The sequence below is a fragment of the Mustela lutreola genome, chromosome 17, assembly GCF_030435805.1.
Source record: "Mustela lutreola isolate mMusLut2 chromosome 17, mMusLut2.pri, whole genome shotgun sequence".
NCBI classification, from domain to species: Eukaryota; Metazoa; Chordata; class Mammalia; order Carnivora; family Mustelidae; genus Mustela; species Mustela lutreola.
This window is the reverse complement of record NC_081306.1, coordinates 18,311,928-18,334,026: the sequence shown is the minus strand read 5'-3', so window position 1 is coordinate 18,334,026 and position 22,099 is coordinate 18,311,928. Positions and strand designations below refer to the sequence as shown.

Genomic DNA, 22,099 nt, shown 5'->3' with positions numbered 1-22,099 from the left:
TTTACAAACCCACACAGAAGGCACATGAAACGCTCCCTGCTCTCAGTTTCTGCTCTGAAGTACATTTTTAATTCTGGATTCTGCAACTTTATTGGTGAAGCAGGAGACCAGAAGAGAAAGTTTATTAAATTCTTATTTATGTATTCAATTTGCATCAGCCTTTTCCTTCCCCAAGCTCAAGGCACCACATGGAAAACATTAAACTTGTAGCTCTTAGCTTGTTACTCTGAGAGAGAGGGACCAGGGAGAAGATGGCGGGGACGGGTCAAGAGTGGGGCTGGGAGGAGCGAGCTGCACAGCAAAGTCAAATCTGGGAATAATAATCCTGCGGAGGATCGTCTGAGGTCCTGTCTCAAAACCCTCGCTCCGGAATGAAGCCCTTTTCCCATCCTCCTCTTGATTCCCTCTTACAGGACAGTAGGAAAGGCCACCGTGAATTTCTCATTCGGTCGCTCCCACAGTCACGTGGCTGAACAGGCCAGTGGGGCAGAACCAGCTCCATCTTCTCTTACTGAGTCCTGCTCTCTTGGGGATGGGTCCCTCCTGAAGGGTCACACTTTTTATCTTGCCCAAAGTCATCGTATGTGATAGCAGAGCCAAACCACTGTCCTACCAGCTACCTTAAGGCCATCATCTGTTTCTTTTCTCTCTCTTCTTAAATGAGGTGAGGTTTAACTTCTGAGAGGATATGGTTTTCCAGCTAACATTCTGTTGAAAAATATCCCCTTCTCCAACACCACCCAGCAAGGGTCCTTATACTCTTTTTGCCATGTTCCTCCCCCCACTCTTGTTAGACAATTCCATACCAATATTTTTTCATTAAGTGATTTAAGATTCTCTTAATTGCTTTACTGGAGGGAAATAGAACACATTTTAAGCCAACAGCTGAGTGATTTGCTATGACAATTCTGCCACTATGCATTCACTTAATTTCCAATTAATCAAACATTCAATAAATCATTAGTGTAATTATACCTGCCCTCATCTCCTTGCCCCAGCACATTAGCTCCAAACGGGCAACCCCCTTGCCCGGCTGTGGGGAAAGTGTTCATTCATCTGCCCTGGCTGGGTGTGCATCCCTGCTCCCTGTGAGCCTTGAGAAATGACGGGTAAGAAATTGTAATTATTTCAGGCACCACAAGTTCGCTTGGTTTCCCTCTTCTCTGCTTCTCACTCCAATGCTTTCCCAACAACTTAAGCCAACATCATAGCATCCCAGTAGCAGTGGCTGGTTAATTTCAGCAAGTTTTTTTTTTTTTTAATCATTTTTATTTCCCGACTGTGCCTCTTTTCTAATTACACCATCTCCCCAGGTGAGCGATAATTCCCTCATCACCATATATCTCAAGCACAGATTATTAAAATAATATAGCTTATGTCATATAAATGTAACAGAAAGTATCTTAAAGATGCTTTATTGAAAGCTGGCAAATTGGTTCAACAGATGAATGTTTTAAGGCCTGTTTTTAAAAGGTTGCACAAGTATAAACCCACTGAATTGGTGCTGTAGTTTCACACGAGCGGATGCAATTATTTTAAGCATCTAACTGTGCAAAAGACAGATCTGAAAGGGAAAGAGCTAAATTCTCTGAGATTAATTAAAGGGTTTCGTTTTGCTCTTGATTTAAAAATAAATTTCAAGCATGCATCACTTGTTATTCTCCTGAAGAATTTGCATTACAGAGTTTTAAGAAAAATACTGAGAACGTTAAGCTTCATGAGTTCTTCATACAATATAACTGGCAGCTCGTAAAAAGAAAGGTTGACCTATTGTTGCAACAGCATATTCTCCTATATACTTCTTTATACTTTTCCATTTGCGAAGGGTATTAATCTTAAAACTCATTTCCAATGTAAGATTGTGCATTTACATGAATTTCCCATAAGATTGCTCTTGATTCGATCCATGCCCATTGATTTAATTTCTTTTACGTCTCAGAGCTGGTGGTGCTGAAGGGTTTATGGTAATTATAGTGTTGTAGGTTTCAGTGGAACTGTTCCCTTGTACCTTAAGTGTGGGTTTGATTCTCTCTAACTCCGCTCAGCCCTGGAGATAGTGCGGCAAATATCTCCCAGGCAGCGAGCTCACAGGCCAGATCAGAATCCTGGCTGGTGCACAGCCCGAAGGCAAGGGGAGACTGGAGAGGGAATGGCCTGGGGCTACTGGCCAGATGGATTGCTGTTCTGAGGGGGCCCTTTAAGGTGAATCACTTGGCAATTTTGTGAGTTGGCAGACGGTACAGCCACCTGTGCTCAACGTGAAATGAGATACAGGCAACCTCCTGGTCTGAAATATGCTGCACACCCTTTGAGAGATGGCACAGTGTCACAAGAGGTGGTTTTCCTAATGGTAGGGTATGGGGGAGGACAACCATAGCAAAAATACAATGAGTTTTGACTTGGATTGACTAGGGTTCCAAAATCTCACAAACCCCAGTTTTCATCTATAACAGCACTGCCACTGAAACAGGATGCAAGCTACATATGTCATCTTGGTTTTTCTAATAGCCACATTTAAAAAAATAGAAATATGGGGCACCTGGGTGGCTCAGTCGATTAAGCTTCTGCCTTTGGCCCAGGTTATGATCCCGGGGTCTTGGGATCAAGCCCTGCATCGGGGTCTCTGCCTGGTGGGAAGCCTGCTTCTTCCTCTCCTTCTGCCTGCTGTTCCCCCTGCCTGTGCCTGGGCTCTCTCTCTCTTTCTCTGTCAAATTAATAAATAAAATCTTTAAAAAAAAATTTTAAAAATAGAAAGAAACAGGTGAAGTTAATTAAATAATATATTACCTCTAATTCATTATATCCAAAGTGTTATCCATTCAGCCTATCGTCAATATAAAAATATATCTTACATTCCGTTTTTCACAGTAATTCTTTGAAACCCGTTGGGTATTTTGCACCTGTAGCAATTTCCCTTTGGACTTGACACAGTCCAATGCTCAGCAGTCACCTCATGTGGCGAGGCTACCATATTGAATGGTACAAATCTAGTTCATACGTTATCAGGATATTTCCAGTCGCAAGAGAGGAAAACAGATTCAGATTATCTTCATCAAGCAAAGACCGTTTGTTTCTTTTTGTTTGTTTGCTTTTTGCCATTTGTTTCAAGTATACTAGATCTAGAAACCGAGACGTTGCTTTCAGAATCCCCATGTTTAGGCTCTCCTTGCTCTTACATGGTTGGTTAGATGACAGAAAAATGGCCTGTGGAGACCCCAAACCTGTGTGGCTCTTAAGTTTGTGACTTCAGAAGATGAGACACCATCTTCCCCCACAGATCTAGCAAAAACAAATTAGGAAATACCCTTTCCAGAAGAAAGGAGAGGTGATGATGGCCAGATCCATTCAGGCTGTACAGTGGGCAGGGCATTCCCCAAAAGGACCATGAGAGGGCAAAACCAAGACATACCCACGGCAAATGAGATGATACAACCTACTTTAAAGGTTACCGGAGGGACTGCTCAGGCAGAACTTTGGAATCATTCTTGATTCCTCTTTTTCTTAAATATGGTGCTCATAATGCCTCCCCTAGGAAAACTAGTTGACGTCCCAGCATATCCATAAATGTGCTGCTTCCCACTGTGATAGTCACCCTGGCTCAGGTCCCATCATCTCTTGCCTGGATCACTGATGCAGCCCCCTACTTCCACTTCTACTGGGGTACTCCTCTCCCCCTATGACTTCCTGAGCCTCCCTGAGAATAGAAGTCATTGTGTTTGCCGTTTCTCACAAGGCTCCCACACACCAGTCCCTGCCAGGGTTCTTACCTTGTCTCTCGTTACTTCTCTCCTCACTGACCCTAGTCCTGCCACCCTGGCCTCCTTGCTCCAGTCTTGGTTCTCCTTGGAGATTTTGCATTGTGTGTTTCCTTTGCCTGGAGCAGCCTCTTCCAGTGACTTCTATGTCTTCAACCTTCCTCCCAACTTAGGTCTTAACTCAAATACTACTCTGGTTTTTTTTAAGATTTTATTTATTTATTTGATAGAGCGAGGTCACAAGCAGGCAGAGAGGCAGGCAGAGAGAGTGAGAGGGAAGTAGGCTCCCTGCCAAGCAGAGAGCCCAATGCGGGACTTGATCCCAGGACCCCAAGGTCATGACCTGAGCTGAAGCCAGCAGCTTAACCCACTGAGCCACCCAGGCCCCCCCTCAAATACTACTGTTTCAGTGAAGCTTGCCATATTGAAAAGTATACTTCCCTACATTTCTCATCCCCTGTCCTTGCTTCTTAGCTGTACCATTAGCCTTACATAATGTATCTTAGTGATTTTGTTCCCTCTCTCTGCCTTTCTTTCTCTCTGTCTGTCTCTCTCTCTCTCCTCACACACACTAGATTATAAAGTTCCACAAGGGAAGATAGATCTTAGGCTCAAATGAATTAATGATGTTCTTGGGATAGGGACAGACTCAGTGAAGAGTAACCATCACCATTATTTGACACCAGAAGCTGTTTCCACGTACAATGAGGATAAAGAATAAAATGGAACAGTGCTATGAACAATTATGTGCCAACACCCAGTCTATAGAATATTGTAACCTCCTGGGTCTCCCAAATATACGCGTGGCCACATGTGTCAGATACCACATTTTTGAAATGGTACATCCGTTCTAGACATGAACTAGCTAATTGGCCTTATGAGCAGGCCACAGTGATAGCATTTGGTAAGTTTTACTGTGCATCTTGACCTTTTCGCTCATCCTTCTAGAATTGTTCTTCCCCAGTCTTCTCCATCTCAGTGAGTGGCATCTACCAGTAGCCCAGGGCATCATCTTAAAAACCAGCCTAGCTCAACAAATAAGCCTCATTGCAATTCCTTCCATGGCAGGATAATATAATTTAAGCATTCATTATTGCATTCATTTATTCAGAAATGTTTAATTGAAAACCTGTCATGGGGTAGGCAGTTTGATAGACAGAGCAGTCAAAATACTTCCCAAGCGGGGGGCACCTGAGTGGCTGAGTTGGTTGAGCATCTGCCTTCAGCTTAGGTCATGATCCTGGAGTCCTGGGATCAAGTCCCGCGTCCATCGGGCTGTCTGCTCAGCAGGGAGTCTACTTCTTCTTCTCACTCATCCTGTATGTTCTCCCTCTCCCTCTCTCTTTCCCCTAAATAGGTAACTAATACTTATTTATTTATAATAAATATATGAATACCATATAAAAAAATCTCTTTCTCTCCAATAAATAAATAAAATCTTAAAAAAAAAAGAAACAATGAAAGAAATATCCTTCTATCCTTTCAAGATCTCCAAAAACTATGCCCCCTTCTCTCCAACTCCTCCTTCCACTTCCTTAGTCCAGGACGCCATTTTGTAGTTGGACTGTGCGATCTCTGCCTTACTACTCTCATGTTCTCTCTCTATCTTGCCTTTTTCCAACCCATATTGTGCTCGGAGCCCAGGACGATCTTTTCTTCTTCACCTACAACTCTGACCCTATCACTTCCCTGTGTTTCAATAGTAACTGTCTCCCTGGCTAAAGTCCTAGCGTCCCCCGAGGCTCTTCATGATCTGGCTCCTGCTAATCTCCCTATTCCTGTGTCTTAGCAAACTCCTTTAAACTCTAATCTCCAGACTGGGATCTCTCACACTCAGCACTTTTGACAGTGTGTGTTGGGCCTTTTTCTTGTTGTGGGTCTGTCCTGTCTACCTTAGTGTGTTTAGCAACAGCCCTGGCCATTAGCACCCTTTCCCAATTGTATCAACCAACACTCTCCCCAGACATCGTCAAATGCCCCATAGTGTCCAGGTGTCGGACACTCACATATTAAATTCAGGCCAGCATGTAAAGGTGAGGGGAGATGCTGGGGCATATCCCCCATGTCTGATACACAGGGTCATTCCAAGATTTTGCGTCTACAAAACTCTGAGATGGGCAGTGCCATTTTCAAAACAGTGGGACTTATTAGCACGGCTGTTTTGTTTCTGGAGGATGAAGTTGCTTCATCCTCCAGAAGTTGCATTTAGGATTCTGGTGGCTATTAGGTCTCTAGGTCTCTAGAAGGTAACTGGAAATGGGAACGCTAAGAGAGGAAATAGATTGGTACTGAAGAACCTTGGTGTGGAGGCACGTTTGTGGGGGTGGTAGTTAAGCCTTAAAGAGAAAGGTAGGAAGTATGGGGAGGAGGGATAACTGGAGAAGACCGTAACTGGGATTAGCTCTGCCACTTCTGACGTCTCTGTGCAGCAGCGGGAACTGGGGAATGCAGGGATGACTGCCGCTTGGGACTACGCCACAGCGTTTCCAAATAAAGACTTTAACAAACACTCCTCGGAATGAATTTAAGGGGCTAAACCTTATCACTCACACACACAGAACAGGGAACCTTCCCCTGAGGCAATGCAGGAGAAAGTTTTAAACTTTTTAAAAACCCTGTTCTATTGAATTATCTTCAAAAGTGCTTTAGAGTGTGGGACCACTGTGAGGAGGGACAGATGGGGTTAGTGATTTTGAATGCTACAGCTTTATCTTGGTGCATTATAAATACGTGATGCTACTTCATGCAGCAAGCCATCAGGTTAATAAACAAATGATTGCCAAGTTTGTAATTGGCAAGGAAGGAGGTTATAATCTATAAGGAGCTTTGTGTCCCAACCAATTTATTCTCTAACAGAACTCCGTTGCCTCAGTTGCCGGAAACTCCTGAGGAGCCTTCAAGAGCTAAAAAACCAGATTGGCCGGGCCTGGTTTCTCTAGCGACTTTTCCTTTTTGGCTTCATCTCTCACCCAGATAACACACTTGGAAAACCTATTTCTTCAAAATGCAGCTGCTCACCTGGCCTCATGATGCCTGGTTTGTTGTTTGCGGAAGACTTTATCTTGAGAATTGGCATGGCAGAATTCATTTTAAACCCTTGAAGGCTACCCAAAATCAGGACATAAAATGGTGTGTCTTCACGAGAACATTAACTAATACCATCCAGATTTCTTAGCAGAGTAGGAAGGCCCTTTCGGATCCAGTTTCTGCCTATGACTGCGGTCATAGGCTGGCCCCTTTTCCTTTGGTTCCTTGGTTAATGCAGAACCACCAGCACAAGTGACCAGATCTATGGTGCCCACTCCAGGAGATACTGTAAACCTCACGGCCTATGTGAACGGAGCCACTGCAGTGCATGAGCTCACCTTAATGACTGTGCACAGTGAGCCTGGTGCAGAGAAGAGATTTTAGCGTTACTTTGGCATGTGGTAAATCCCACAGAGGAAAGAAAGACCTTGGACAGATTTCTTCATTTATAAAATGAGGATTATAATAATACCTTCCTCATACTGTTGCTGTTACAAAGGACAGAAGAGTAGTTTTTTTTTTTTTTTCCCATTTTGTTTTGCTTTATTTTGCTTTGTTGCAGTTCTCATAGTATGTGGCCAACTGTATTTTCATGTGTCTGTTGCTACATCAGAATTCTGTTAGTATGCTTGTTGCCTATCTGGCCAGCACTACTCTTCCATCTTCTAGGAACCGAGCCCATCTCAGAATTGTTTGGGGAGCAGCAGCTTACGGTTCCTATTATTCAGATAGAACTGTCACCTCCCTCGAGCTCTGGATATCTGCCCATGACCCAGGCTTGTCCATTCAGCCTTTCCCATTCTTCCGACATGGGGACTGGCTTACCAATGGGCATGTAACCAGGAAAGAGATTCTTTTTCCTCGAGTCACTAAATGAATGGGATATAAGTTTGGGATATCTGATGACCATGTTGTAGTACATGGCTGTTGTATTGAATATTGAATAGAATATTGAATATTGTATTGAATATCCCCCCCCCCCACCAAAGGAAAATTTGTATGTTGAAACCATAACCTCCTATATAAGGGTGGGGCTACTGGGAGGTGATTCAGTCGTGATGGTGGAGTCCTCACAGATGGAATTGATGCCTTTATGAGAAGAAACTGGAGAGCTTGCATGCATGTATGTGCTCTCTCTCTGCTCTCCCCCATGTAAAGATACAATGAGGAGTTGGCCACATGCAGAGCAGGAGGTGGCCTCCTGCCTGGTATGTATTCCATTGGTGCCCTGGTCTTGAACTTCCTAGCCTTCAGAACTGTTAGAAATAACTGTTTATTCTTCAAGCCACCCATTCTTCAGTATTCTGTTATAGCAGCCTGAATGGGCAATGAATGGGAAAATCTCGTCTGAACATAAAACAAAGTGTTAAAAATGTATTTATTTCTGAAATAATTTGAATGTCAGCCCTTGTATCTAAATGGAGCCCAAAGCCCTGAAGTTTTCATTTTTGTGATAAATCACCTCCACCCCAGCTTTTGTGTATAAAGTGGTTCAAAATATAGTACTGAATTGTGCACCCTCCAATAGAATCTATTCTACTAGAGCATGAGAAATTTGAGAGCAGGTTGGTGTATCTTCGTGACACATTTTGGCATTCATTATGTCAAGTTCAAAAATGCCAAACTTAGAAGTTCAGAGGCTGAGATTTAACAACCGAAAATCGTGCATAGTCAACCAGATGAATTAAGATAGCCCGTGAGCCTGAGACACCTAAGTCATTTTTTACCTAGAAATATAGCAATTTTTATATGTCACATTCTGGATCGACTCTCCCTGTCAGTTCAGCAAGTGTCTTTGGAGCTGACAAGTGATAAACCAGTTGAGAGCCCCAGTCATGTGGTTTGGTTATTGATGGTGCTGCTGGACCAGGGATGTGTCATTAGCATGTGTTTGGAGGCTATGAGTCCATCCATGTACCCAAAGGAAAGAGGAGTTCTTCAGATGTTGCTTTGATTTACCCAGAGAGAGAATGGCTTCTGCCCAGAGGGGTCCTGGAGGTGAAGGTATGAGGTCTTTGTCCTTTTCAAAGCCAGTAACTAATTCTCATCCAGCTGGTGGGGGTATTTCTGAGGAGAACCTAAATACTGAGTTTTATTGCCAAGAGGTCTTGGTCCTTCCCTTCCATTGTCTTGTTTACTACAAAGTCACCATACAAAATTTAACAGTAGCTAATATTTCTGTATTGGTCCTTTCCTTTTGTCAGGTACCCCAGTGCTGTTCCAGGCCCTAGGGAATGGAGTGCTGAATGGCACTGGCCTATCCTTGTTCTTGTGAAGTGTGTGTTTTAGTCGAAGGGAGGGATGATAAAGAAGTTGATATGTGAACAAGGTAATTACGGGTTTTGATAAATGATGTAAAGGAATCTGTAGGGTGATGTGATAAACAGTCACTCTTGGTGGTGATAGTTCCTGATGGTAGGAGAAGCTCATCTTTTAGAATGGATGGCTTCAAGGTGAAGCCCTCTCTGAGGAAGTCAACATTTGGATGGAGACCTACAGGTAGAGGAGGAGCCAGCCAAGGATAATTCAAGAAAGGGTGTTGTTCCAGGCAGGAGAAGAGCAAGGGTAAAGTTCCTCAGGCTGGAAAGAGCTTGGGATGGAGAAGGACCAGATGTAAAATCAGTATTGCTGGTATATAGTGGGTGAGAAGGAGAGATATGTGGGATAGGTTAGGACCAGGTAGTAGTCAGGACATACTGGGGCCCATATAAAGGTTAGGAAGCTTGGATTCCACTCATGAGTGTGCTGCCTTATTGCCTCTTCATATGGGCTGATGACATAGGCACTCCTGAAGGTTGTTTTTGAAGCCCATACCAGTCCTGGATAGCAAAACCATGGTTCACCAGTTCTCTTCCCAGGGTCCATCCAGTTCACCCTGACCGGATGCCACCATGACCTTAGCTGGTTTCTGTACCACAGATGGATCCAATAAGTGATGGAGAAATGCCTATGAATGCCTATTTAACATAAGTGTCACAGGGGTAATGAAGGTAGATGTCTTAGCTCAGTGTCAGGCAGAGTCAGTGCATGATAAATAATATGAGGCTTCTTCTGCTGGCTGCCCAGTCTCCCTTTCATGTTAGTTATCAATATAGATAAACTGAGGTAAAATAAACATAAGATTTGCCATCTTAACCATTTTAGACCATACAGTTAAATAGCGGTAAATATATTCACATTTTTGTATAACCAATCTCCAGAACCTTTTTCATTTTGCAAAATTGAAAATTTATACTCATTTATTTATTTTTTTAAAGATTCCATTTATTTATGTATTTGTCAGAGAGAGAGCATAAGCAGGCAGAGGCAGAGAGAGAAGCAGGGCTCCCCTCTGAGCAAGGAGCCCAATGTGGGACCCAATCCCGGAACCCTGGGATCGTGACCCGAGCCAAAGGCAGTGGCTTAACCAACTGAGTCACCCAGGTGTCCCGAAAATTTATACTCATTTGAAAATAACTCCCAATTCCCTCACTCCAGCCCCTGGCAGCCACCATTCCATGTTGTCTCCATGAGTGTGACTCCTCTAGTTCACCTTCTATGAATGGAATTGGTCTTTTAACTAGCTTATTTCGCTTAGTATAATATCCTCAAAGTTCATTCATGATGTAACACGGGTCATCTTTTCCTTTCGTTTAAAGCTGAATGATGTTCCATTGTATGTATATACCCCACTTTACTAACGCGTCCATCTTTGGGTGGATGTTCAGATTACTTCCACTTCTTGTCAATTGTGAATAACGCTACTATGAGCACGGGTATACACATTTCTTTTCAAGACCTTGCTTTCCATTTTTGTGGATATATAACCCCAAACTGGAGATGCTGGATGATATGCTAAGTCTATTTTTAGTGTTGTAGGGAACGGCCACATTGCTTTTCCACAGGAGCTGGACCATTTAACATCCCTACCAGTAGTGCACAAAGTTTCTAATTTCTTCACATCCTTATCCATACTTGTTGTTTTCTGAGGCTGTTTTTGTTTGTCTGTTAGTTTTCATTTTTATTTTTATAACAGCCCGGCTAGTGGGTGTGAGGTGCTGGTCTCATGTTGTCTGGGCTGCCTCCTCGGGAAGTATGTTATTTGTACAGTAGCTGGAAACACCATTCCCATCCGTCTGCAGCTTCCTAAGGAAAGGGACTTATGGGCCGTTGATGGAATCCTTACCATACAGATAAACTTGGCATGTTGCTCAGGAAAATAGTCTCATGTATTCAGTATGATGTTTGTTTGGTGTTTATGAGAATCCACAGGTTTCTTCAGAATAATTGAGAGGACCTTGAGTTTCTGTCTTGTGCACTCGAACGTATCCATACCAAACCCATTTAAACATGGCTAAAATGCTGTTTCTCTCTTCGTTGTGTGGCCCATAATTAAATGATTTGTAGGAGCGATCTGAATTAAGGGCCCTGTTCATCAATAGTACATGAATTATGTAGGCACATCTTCATTTTTACATTATTTATCTCAGCGGCCAGATGGGTGCATTGGCTGTAATATTCATCAGTAAGAAATCCAAATGGCACGCTGACATCTGTGCCTGGTCTGACCACCCGTGGGCTACAGTGCATACTTGTGGTTGGGGACTAGGGGACTTTATGCTTCTAGAAAATTCAGGAGTGCTGCAAGTTCTGGTGCCTGACACTTGATTAGTCACCCCTAAGTAGGTCCCATCAGAGTGAAGTAGAAAGGATCTGAGAGATGCCAGAGCTTTGGGGAAGGAAAGACAATATCCTCTGAGTGGCAATGTTGACACCAGTATTCTCACAACCCATCTGTCTTGGTTTTTAATGCTAATGTAAAACTTATAATAATAGCAGTAGCTAATGTTTAGGAAGGCAGTATCATACAGTGTATGCTATGATACAGATGTCTGTATCCCCCCACAATTCATGTATTGAAACCTAACCCTCAGTGAGGCGGTATTAGAAGGTGGGGCCTCTAGGAACTGACTAGGTCACGAAGGAGGACTCCTCATGAATTAGATTAACACCCTTATTTAAAGACCCGTGTGAGTCTGACTGTAGCCATATGAGGTACAAAGACACTGGATCTGCTGGTGCCTTAATCTTGGACTTCCCAGTCCCCAGAACTATGATGAATAAATGTTTGTTGTTTGTAAGCCACCCAACTTATGGCTTTTTTGGGGGGTTCTTTTTTTTTTTTCTATAGCAGCTGAAACAAACTAAGGCAGTAGATGGATAAAAATGTGGGTCTAGGGACTTAAATCCCAGTTCCCCCACTAAGTACTGTGTGACTTTGGGCAGGCAGTTTCCTCATATTCTGAACCTGGACCATGATGTAACATAGGCACCTACTGAACATAGTGGTTGTGAGAACTTGAAAAGGTATGGTCATAAAGTGGAGTACCACGCAGCTGTGGACAAAAAAAAGATAAAGATCTAGAGGAACTGCTGTGGAGTGATCTCAAAGATATATTATCGGTGAAAATACAAACGAGAAAATGTTATATACAGCTGGCTCCTATTTCAGTAGGAAAATGCAGTTCTAGATTTTTATTTTCAGATACTTAACATTTCCAGAAGGTTCTAAACACAAAACTAATTGGATTCCTCTAGAAAAGTGCATGTTCTTTGGGGGATGTCTTGATTACTATTTTGTATTGTGGTCTCTATTTTTATTTCATTATGTGATATATTAATATTTATAAGGAAAAGTTTTCAGTTTCAAAAGAAAGAGTAAAATATACAAATATGCTTCTGTCCCAAATGAAGCTATTCTTTTGCAGTTGAGGAGACATCCGTTTAGTACCTGCTTGAGCCTCACCTTGACCCTGATCTTTTCGACCATATCCTTAAGGTCTTAGCTTTATGGACCTGAGTGTCCTGCACTAGGTTCTCACCCGTGTTTCCAAGCCTCATTCCCTGGCCAAGATCACTCCCTGGCCAAGCAGAGAACATGCACCCAGTTACAACCCAAGGAGACAATGGAGAGCCAGAAAGATCCAACATTGGCCCTTGGCTGAAGGCATGTGAGATGTCCACTGGATAGTCTGGGAGAAGTGGTCTTTGCTTCACACCCAACATGTTGGAGCTTAGCTTAGTCACTAGTGCGGAAACTCCACCTCCAGCGTATATTTCTCTCCCTTTCTTACGTAAACGAACCCCAAATGGAGAAAATTCTAACATTTTAAGCTATTTTATGGGCTATGTATTCTCTTCAAGCATTGGGTTGCACACACAGTTTGTCATTTTCCAGCAGTGCTCATTTGATTTATCAGAGATGATGCTTGGTAATTCAGTTTGATATTGTTCCCTGTATCCAGTGATAAACACTTGAGAGAAACCAGGAAATCTATTTTTTATATTAAATAATAACACTGGCCCTTTCATTATCCTTGCAGAATTGCAAATCAACCTTGCTCTCTCAGCTAAGAGAGAGGAACTAAGATTTGCTCAGCGTTGACTCCTACATAATTATGTTATTCAGTGTTAAATATAATAGAACTTTGTTTTACAGAACCAGGAGGGGGCAGTAAATTTCCTTTTTTTACTGTTATTAAAAATGAATCCCCGTGCTTTATGTGTAGCAAGATCTCACCCAGAACAGTTCTCTAGAACTTGACCAGGTTTTCCCCCACCGAGGGAAATTTGGGGGGCTTCATGATAGTCCTAGTTTCTGTTTTCTTCCATTAGATCTTAATTCATGTCCTTTCCAATTACTTCCTGTAAATGGACAAAACCAAATTCTGCACTTGCAAAAAAAGACCCCCCCCCTTTGTAAATGAGGTGGAATTATGACTTGTCTTATAAGTAGGTGAAGGCGGACTGGCAGCAGACAAACTGACAACAGAGTATAATGGTTTGGGGCGCCTGGATGGCTCAGTGGGTTAAAGCCTCTGCCTTCGGCTCCGGTCATGATCACAGGGTCCTGGGATCAAGTCCTGCATCAGGCTCTCTGCTCAGCAGGGAGCCTGCTTCCTCCTCTCTCTCTGCCTGCTTGTCGTCTCTGTCTGTCAAATAAATAAAACCTTAAAAAAAAAGGTATAATAGTTTGGTGTGTTCAGATCCTTGTGAAAAATGAGAGGAGAGCATGATGCCTTTAAAATAAACAGCCACTTCGCTTGTCATATTCCACTGCCTCAGCAAATGCTGTGATTTCGAACAAGTGTGCGTGCCCAGAGACCAAGGTGAGGGACGTATCTGTGGATCGGAACCTTGAGCACGCAGGCCTGCTTTCCTTTTCTTTTTCTGTGGTTGCTTCTTCCTTCAACTGACATATTTGAATACCGTTAACTTATGTAATTGCTATGTTCCTTACCCGGGTACCTAATATATCTGGCTAGTTTTAAGGAACACCAAGTTTTCTCTGTGGGATGATTTGGGGGTGGTTTGGGAATTATTATTGGCTGTGCTATAAATGTCTGGGAAGAGAAATAGAGGACACTCCCAGGACATAGTTAACACCTCCTAATGGCACAGCCTGTGTGCCACCCGGGGAAATAACGGCGTACAGTAAAAATTCATCATCACTTTTAAGTATTTGGGTATATGAATATATATTTTTTATTTTTTATTTTGATTATTTATTATAAAACATATACATATACAAACATGCACACATATGTACATGAGGGCGGGCATGCACTTGCGCACACACACACACACACACACATGCACAGATTTGTGAGGGCAAATCACAAACCACAAGTCACAATTCCACAGAAGGAAGGGGTCAGACTCATTTTTTTTCCTCCAGTTCTGACAACCCCAAAGTGCAGATTGGACATTTCTGGGCATTTCTAAAGGATATTTTCTTAAGGATCCAAGTTCTCATTAGTCTTCATTTTACAGTTGTTGCTTTTTTTCATTTTTCCCTTGCTTCCACCTACACCAGATGAAGCACAAGGCAAAAATTAGATTATACACAAATTGTACACTGATTTATTAGCCTGAGCCAGGACTTTAATGAGGGGAAAGGAAACAGTATAAATAGCTCTTGGGGGATCTGTTTGAGTCAAATTCCACAACAATGCCGAGTTTCAGTATGAATTCAGGTTGGGGTGTTGTCTGTCCTCCAAGGGGGTGATGAGGAGTGTGTCCACGTAGACACCCCCCGTAGGCACACTTACCAAATAGGCTGACATGCAAGGGGACCCGTGTGAAGTACCTTGTTGATTTCAGTAGCATCCATCCCATTTTTGCGCTCACAGGCATTCAGTCATCAATATTCCATTGTATTTTACTTTGTTTCTCTGTTCTTCCTGCTAGGGTACAGCAGAGGCCGTTCTTGTAGTGTAAGTATGTACCCGATTCCATTCTGCAATCCGCCAGTCTGTTTTGGAATCTCAGCTGCACCACTTAGGCACTTAGAGATGGGGGAGAAAGCAAATTCTTTTAGATTCCTCTGGCTTCCTTATCTGTAAAATGGGGACATCTACAATATCTCTGCCTACATCAGTTTCTTTTGAGACTTATCTGAGTTAATGCAGTCAGGCTCTTCGCATAGGACCAGCCATGTAGTAAATACACAACAAATGTCTAACATTGTGTTGTTTATTATTATTATTATTATTATTTTACTATTTTTCTCATTCCCTTTCATTATGTATTTGGCAAATTTCTTCAAGAGGTACCTATTCCTACAGTTGCTGTATCATCTGAAGGGACGCTTCTGCAAGACGGCTTTGGTGTAGTGTACATGCCTCTAAGCAATATTCAGCTTGGGGAAATACAAGGTTGCAGTTTACTCATCAAATAACTAAAAACATAACTTGAGGAAATTTCTCTCTTGTGTAAACAGCTAAAATCCAATGTCTTGTTCTTTCTCTGTCCTTATAGAGAAAGCAAGATTCCTTGAGCCCAACTGTATTTTGAATGTTTCATAACCTTGAGAATTGTTCATCTCTATGAAGTAATCCCTTTTATTACATAATATAAAGGGAAGATAAAGTTGTTAATTCTCGATGCATCTGAAGTGGTGACATGCAGCAAACAGCTCATTATCCCCCACACAAAGCACAATTACTCAATATAGGGAAATGCTGCTCTCAGACGCTGCCTTATATTTGAGCTTCCCTATGCTGGCTAATGTCGAATATTGATTCTGAATAATTCAAATAGCAATAAAATTGGGTTTTCATAACAGTCAATCAGACGCATTTTATATTTAATGCTCAACGGAAGAAACACAGTGTCTCCTTACCTTCTGAATTTCAAAGCCATTAAAGTAATTGTAGGTCATTAAGCTAAATTTCTCTGCATAATCGGGATAGTTAATCTAATTCATGTACCATTCAAAATAGAGAAGAAGGACTGACAAAATTTCAGTTAATGTGACATATGTGTGTGTATATATAGAGAGATATATCATAAATGTATACACACATCACATGTGTATATACACATCATATACATATATACCCCATGTGTGTATACATCATGTGCATATATACACATCATGTGCATATATACATATATATAACATTAACTAAATTTTATATATACATATATAAATTTTATATATACATGTGTGTATATGTATACACACATATGTATGTACGTAAGTACACACACACATACACACAAATACTCTGAGTCAAAGGAGGGCCACTTTATCAGCTTCCATTGCATTTAACACAATCAACAAATCATATGGGGCTGAGTTTAAACAATTTATTTGATCCTGGTTTTTAGGTAACCCCAATGCCTTTATATATGAGTAGCTTCTGTTGAAATGGAAATACTACAGTAAGGGGCCTAGTTTATATGATTATTCTGATCTCTTCTTTCCTAGCAATCATTGCACAATAGAATTGCCTAAAATATTATATACACACACATATGTATATATGTATATATGTATATATGACATGTAACTGTTTCCCCAGTATATATCAATATATATGTTAGGGGTCACCAAGCCCCAGAGGTTCTGATTTAATTAGTCAAAGATTAGTATCTTAGCATCAGGGTTTTTGAAAATGCCCTATTTGATTTTATTGCATAGTGTGGTGTGACACCCATAGCGAATCTAATTTACTCACTCATTTCTTCAGAAATTGTTTCTCAAGCACCTGCCATGTTCTGCAATTCTACAGGCATCCTGATGGCTAATGAGATGCGCAAGGTAGTCTCCAAGAGCCTTCAAAGGAATCCAACAGAAAATTTTAAAATGCAAATCTGGACCCACAGAAACCAAGACAGTGTCTCTTTATAGCTGCCTGGACAGGCTAATAATTCTGCCTCCAGGAGTACAATCAAAACCTAGAGTAGAAAATGTTTCTGAAGGATTCCTGGCTGTCTGTAGAGCTTGCTTCCTTCTGCTCTAAGTTAATGTCTGTAGAACTTTGTATTTGTTTGTTGGAAGGTAGTTTAGATGTGAGAACTCAAGTCTACCTACTTGCAAGTTAGATTGTAAAATCATCTTCTGTGTTAACTTAGGTCAAACTGGATTTGTTTCTGGTTCTGTGGAAGAGTTGATACTTCTAATGGTTAAGTGCTGAAATACTTATAAGACAAATGAGGTTTGGGAGAAACCTGTTGAGAACAGAGAATGTCTCCTGATGAGGTCCTCCTAAAACTTGTACAGAGTGGCTGACTTTAAGAAGAGAGAATGGCTCATCATAACGTGAGGTCTTAGTGTGTTGACAAGTACTTTGACTTATTCAGCATTTTCCTCCAGGAAATAATTTGGAGGGTTTAGAAATAACCATGGGGGGGCGCCTGGGTGGCTCAGTGGGTTGAGCCGCTGCCTTCGGCTCAGGTCATGATCTCAGGGTCCTGGGATCGAGTCCCGCATCGGGCTCTCTGCTCGGCGGGGAGCCTGCTTCCCTCTCTCTCTCTCTCTGCCTGCCTCTCCATCTACTTGTGATTTCTCTCTGTCAAATAAATAAATAAAATCTTAAAAAAAAAAAAAAAAAAAAAAAAAAAAAAAAAAAAGAAATAACCATGGGGATAATCTTGATGCTCTTTAGAAATGCCTGGGCTGTATGTTAAAAACACATTTCTCTACCTCTGCCATCCCTGCTTGCTTTAAGTATTTGCTTCCCTGAAGGAAGCCAAAATAATTATAACTCTTTTCCTATCTGGACAGGAGGAGGGGGCATGGGAACAAAGCCTGAAAAAATGTAAAGGCTTTCTCTGGGGAGATGATAGAATTGTTCACCAGTGCACATGACTCTTAAGGACAGGGAGATTCATCTCATCATATGGATGACAAGAATCCATTTGATCTCACTTGTGTCAATTTTAGAACATGAAGTATATCATAGAGTAGGCAGTAAATATGTGGGATTCATACATATAGCTCCGAAAAGGGGGTTAGATTCAGGGATGATAGTGATGTCATTGGTTAATAAGGAGAATGGTCATTTTGTGGCACATCTTCACTAATCATTAAGTGAGGATGTTTACATGAAATGCCACTCTCCTGTAGCCCCAGACCATTTTCAGGGTCATCACGAGAGATAATAAGACCAAAATGGCTTTTAAGTGGACTGCAGATTCATGCCATTTATTAGGAGTTTCTGGCACTTGGCTAAGGAGCAGAATCATAAATAGACTTTCTTCAAGATGCTTAGACCCCAGCCTGTCTTCCCGAATCAGAATTCGGGAACAGAAATACCCAGACCCCAGGTACGGGGTAATACCCAGACCCCAGGTACGGGGTCTGGGTATTTCTATCTTTATAGGCTCCACGTGAACCCCATTATGATCCACGAACCCATATTTAACAACCACTGGCTTTAGTTGAAATCTTTTGTTTTCTAGATCGGAGTTAGGGGAGTGTTATATCTTGCAACCCAAATCAGAAACCAGATTCTGGATTCCTATCATAGGAATATCCTTTGTCTTTCAAAAACTGATTATGTCCTGCCTCTGGAAAGCCTGAATTAGAGAATGGTACGGTGAGGCTGCTGAGGAATTTAGAGTTGCCAAAGGAGGTAAGTTTACAGGGAAGAAAGAAGTCTCAGACCCTAGAGGAAAAATGCCTAACTCTCATGTGAAATGATGGAACAGATGAGGAAATAGAGTCCAGTGTAACTAAGGAGGTCTGGAAATATTGCCACAAGTGTGGACAGATACTGATCAGCCATCATTATGGACTGTTAATGTCAGTGCATGCCTACACTTTAGGAACAGAAGATCAGTGACCCCAAATCTCATCTGATGCAGAATGCTGCTCCCCTGTCTACCCCTCCTCTGGGCTTGTCCTTTCTCCGACTTTCTGCAGACTTCGAGTATCCAGTATGAGTGTCTCTCTGACTGAGGGCTTTTATCAGAATTGTGGGAAGTTGCTTGGTTTGTGAACAGAGGAGACCAGAACTGTGGGGGATTTAATACCCCAGGGAACAGTCCTTAGCTAATGACTCTTGTGAGTTAGTGTGTAAATACCCCTGCTCCCGCGCCTCCTGTGTGGGATGACATTGAGCCACATGTTTTGCTGGTTTCCTCACAGGATCAACCCATTCTTGTTGCTGGCATCCTTGTGGACCCTTTAGTAAAGGGTGTCTTTTCTTTTCTGTCCACTTTCCTTCTTCCCCTACTGGGTTCCCTGTGCTCCCAGATAAACAACTTGCTCTCAAATCCCTGGCTCATTGTTTCTGGGGGAATCCAAATAAATTGAGTATCTTGTTGTCCCTGTGTTTTCTTTCACAATCAGTAAAAACCTGACATAAAGGAGTAATGTAGGAGGTTAGCCCAGGCTACTAACGCTAATTTGAATCAAAAAGGACATATTTGGGAGCACCTGGGTGGCTCAGTCATTAGGCATCTGCCTTCAGCTTGGGTCATGGTCTTAAGGTCCTGGGTTCGAGCCCCGTGTCGGGCTCCTTCCTTGGCGGGGAGCCTGCTTCTCCCTCTCCCGCTCCCCCTGCCTTTGTTCCCTCTCTCACTGTGTCTCTCTCTGTCAAATAAATAATTAAAATCTTTTTTAAAAATGGGGGACATTTTTAAAGGATCCAAGAGAATTTCCAGGAACCCGGTTGTGAGCAGTCAAGCTGGGAAACTAGAAATCTACCCCTTTGTTCTCCTCTTTTCCCCTTCTCCATCTTCCCTTCGCTTCGACTTCTTCTGCATGGCCTCCGCTCTCTTCCCTGTGCACATCCAAACCTTTTATCTCTCTGACTGACTCGCTTCCCCTGCTTCCTCCTAGTTTCTGCTTCTCTACAGCCATAGGAGGTGCATACCTGGGTAAGAGTGGTACCCAACTGATCAAGAATCCACAAATGCAGTGACACCTGCGGCATTCAGTGTCTCTGAGCCCTGGGCCCCTGGTCAAATTCTCAGGGGAGAGAGGAAGCCTCTGATGGAGTCAGCACACCTGCCTAAGAATGTGCTGCCCTGAGGCTTCTGACCTCCTTGGGCCAGTCAGTGGCACTGCACCCGCACTGGTGCCCGTGGTCAAGGAGAGTGGGGTCACCTGGTTCATTGAATAGCTCTTCCAGGGAAATGGCATGGGATGTTAAGCTAGATGAGATTTGGTGTGACAGGCAGTTGCTCTTCATCCTGAAGAGGCAAATTTCCACCATAATCTGGCAAATTATACACATTGACTGGTGTGGTGTGCAAGGCAGCAGAAGGGCAGCAGCATTGTAGGGAAGAACAAGGTGAATGCTTAGCATTTATATGGAATGTTGACATCCTCCGTTGCTTAAAGCACATAAGCCTGATTTATGCCGTGGGAGAACAAGTACATTCTATCATTGCAGCCGTATGTGCATGCTGTATGCCTGTATCTTTAAAGAGTAAATAATTTGTGGTTTCTCTCTCTCTCTCTCTCTTTTTTTTTTTTTTTTTACCTTAGGCAGCCATTACTTAAACTTTCTAAAAAAGTTCATATCTTACGATCTGTTGATCTATGTGTTGTTCTATATTACGATCAATGATGAAAATACCAATTTACTTATAAAATCAAGGCTAATTTTACACATTTTAAATGGGATCACAAATTATTGGTGCTTTTAAAATTTAAAAAATGGTTAATCTTTTTTTTTTTTTAATATTAAGAAATGCCAACATGGGGGGCCTGGGTGGCTCAGTAGGTTAAAGAGATGCCAACGTTTAGGTCTCCCTCTGACATTCAAGACACCAAAAAAAAAAAAAAAAGAAGAAAGAAATTCATAAATATCAGTAACCCTGAAATACATGCAAATATAAAAATGAGAATAATGAACAAAACCAACATGGTACCTCTTCTATGTTATTAGAAAGTGGGCTTTTAACTGTGCATTTGTTCGCAGGTGCCAGAAGCCAGGTGAACTTTGTTTTTGAAATTTTTGCATTCAGTGTAATGGGAAAAGACCTATGCCTTAAGCATGTGTAGAGTCCTCCCACATGAGGGAGGCACTTCCCTGCTTCATACAGCCCACGTATCAGAGCAGAGAGCACGTCTGTCAGCGGCAGCCGCTGAGTGTTATGGCCTCCTGAAAATTAAATAAAGAAGGTTTCATTGTGGGCTTTCTTAGGGCAACAAAAGAATTTGCTAAGTCAGGCTAGTCAAATATTTTTGTAATGAACCATTTAATAATTAATATGTAGGACATATAAATGATGGTTATAGCCTGTAGCAGTTAAAATCCCGAGTTCTTTTAGGAAGAGAAAATACTCCGTATTTGATGATACTGTACTGATGGACACGTGTCATTAAACATTTGTCCGAACCCATAGGATATGTAACCCTAACATGAAACCCTAAGTGAAAGCTGTGGACGTTGGGTGATGATGGGTCAGTGTAGGCCCATCAGCTGTAACAAATGTACCAGTCTGGTGTGGGGTGTCCATTGTGAGGGAGGCAGTGCATATATGGGGGCAGGGGATAAATGGGAAATTCTGTACATTATTCTTAATTTTGCTATGAACCTAAAACTGCTCCAGAAAAAAAGTCTTAAACTAACTCCTCAATAAACAATCAATTAATTAATCAAAACAAACAAACAAACAAACCCAAGTTCTAGAATCTGACAGAGATAACCCCATCTCTGAGACTTGTTGGTAGACAGAAATGTAGAGTCTCATTTCAGAGCTGATGTTTGGCCAGGAGGCAGGAATAGTGTCTGTTCTGACTGGTATGGTGCAATGCCATGTGGATAATGGTTATCAAATAGCCTGGATAGCATCTTTGCCCAAAGGCTTGCTATAAAGCTCAAGTCTTTCTGAGAGTTTGTGGGGTTCAGGGCTCAGTCCTAAGCATCTTACCTTCCTTCTTCTAGTGCATGCTTACATTTCTTCTTGCCATAGTTGGAGCACTTCCACACAGTCTGCCTGGATGTGAGGTCCTAGTCTTATTACCGTATTGCATGGACTTCTGCCAGAATTACACAGATTTCAATAGCCATATTTCAACTCTTTCTGTGCTT

At 42.1% G+C, this 22,099-nt stretch overlaps 1 pseudogene; it reads left to right on the top strand.

The window, feature by feature from the left end:
- The window catches only part of LOC131820036 (uncharacterized), a 1,501,545-nt pseudogene that overhangs the window by 1,218,943 nt on the left and 260,503 nt on the right, over nucleotides 1-22,099 (top strand).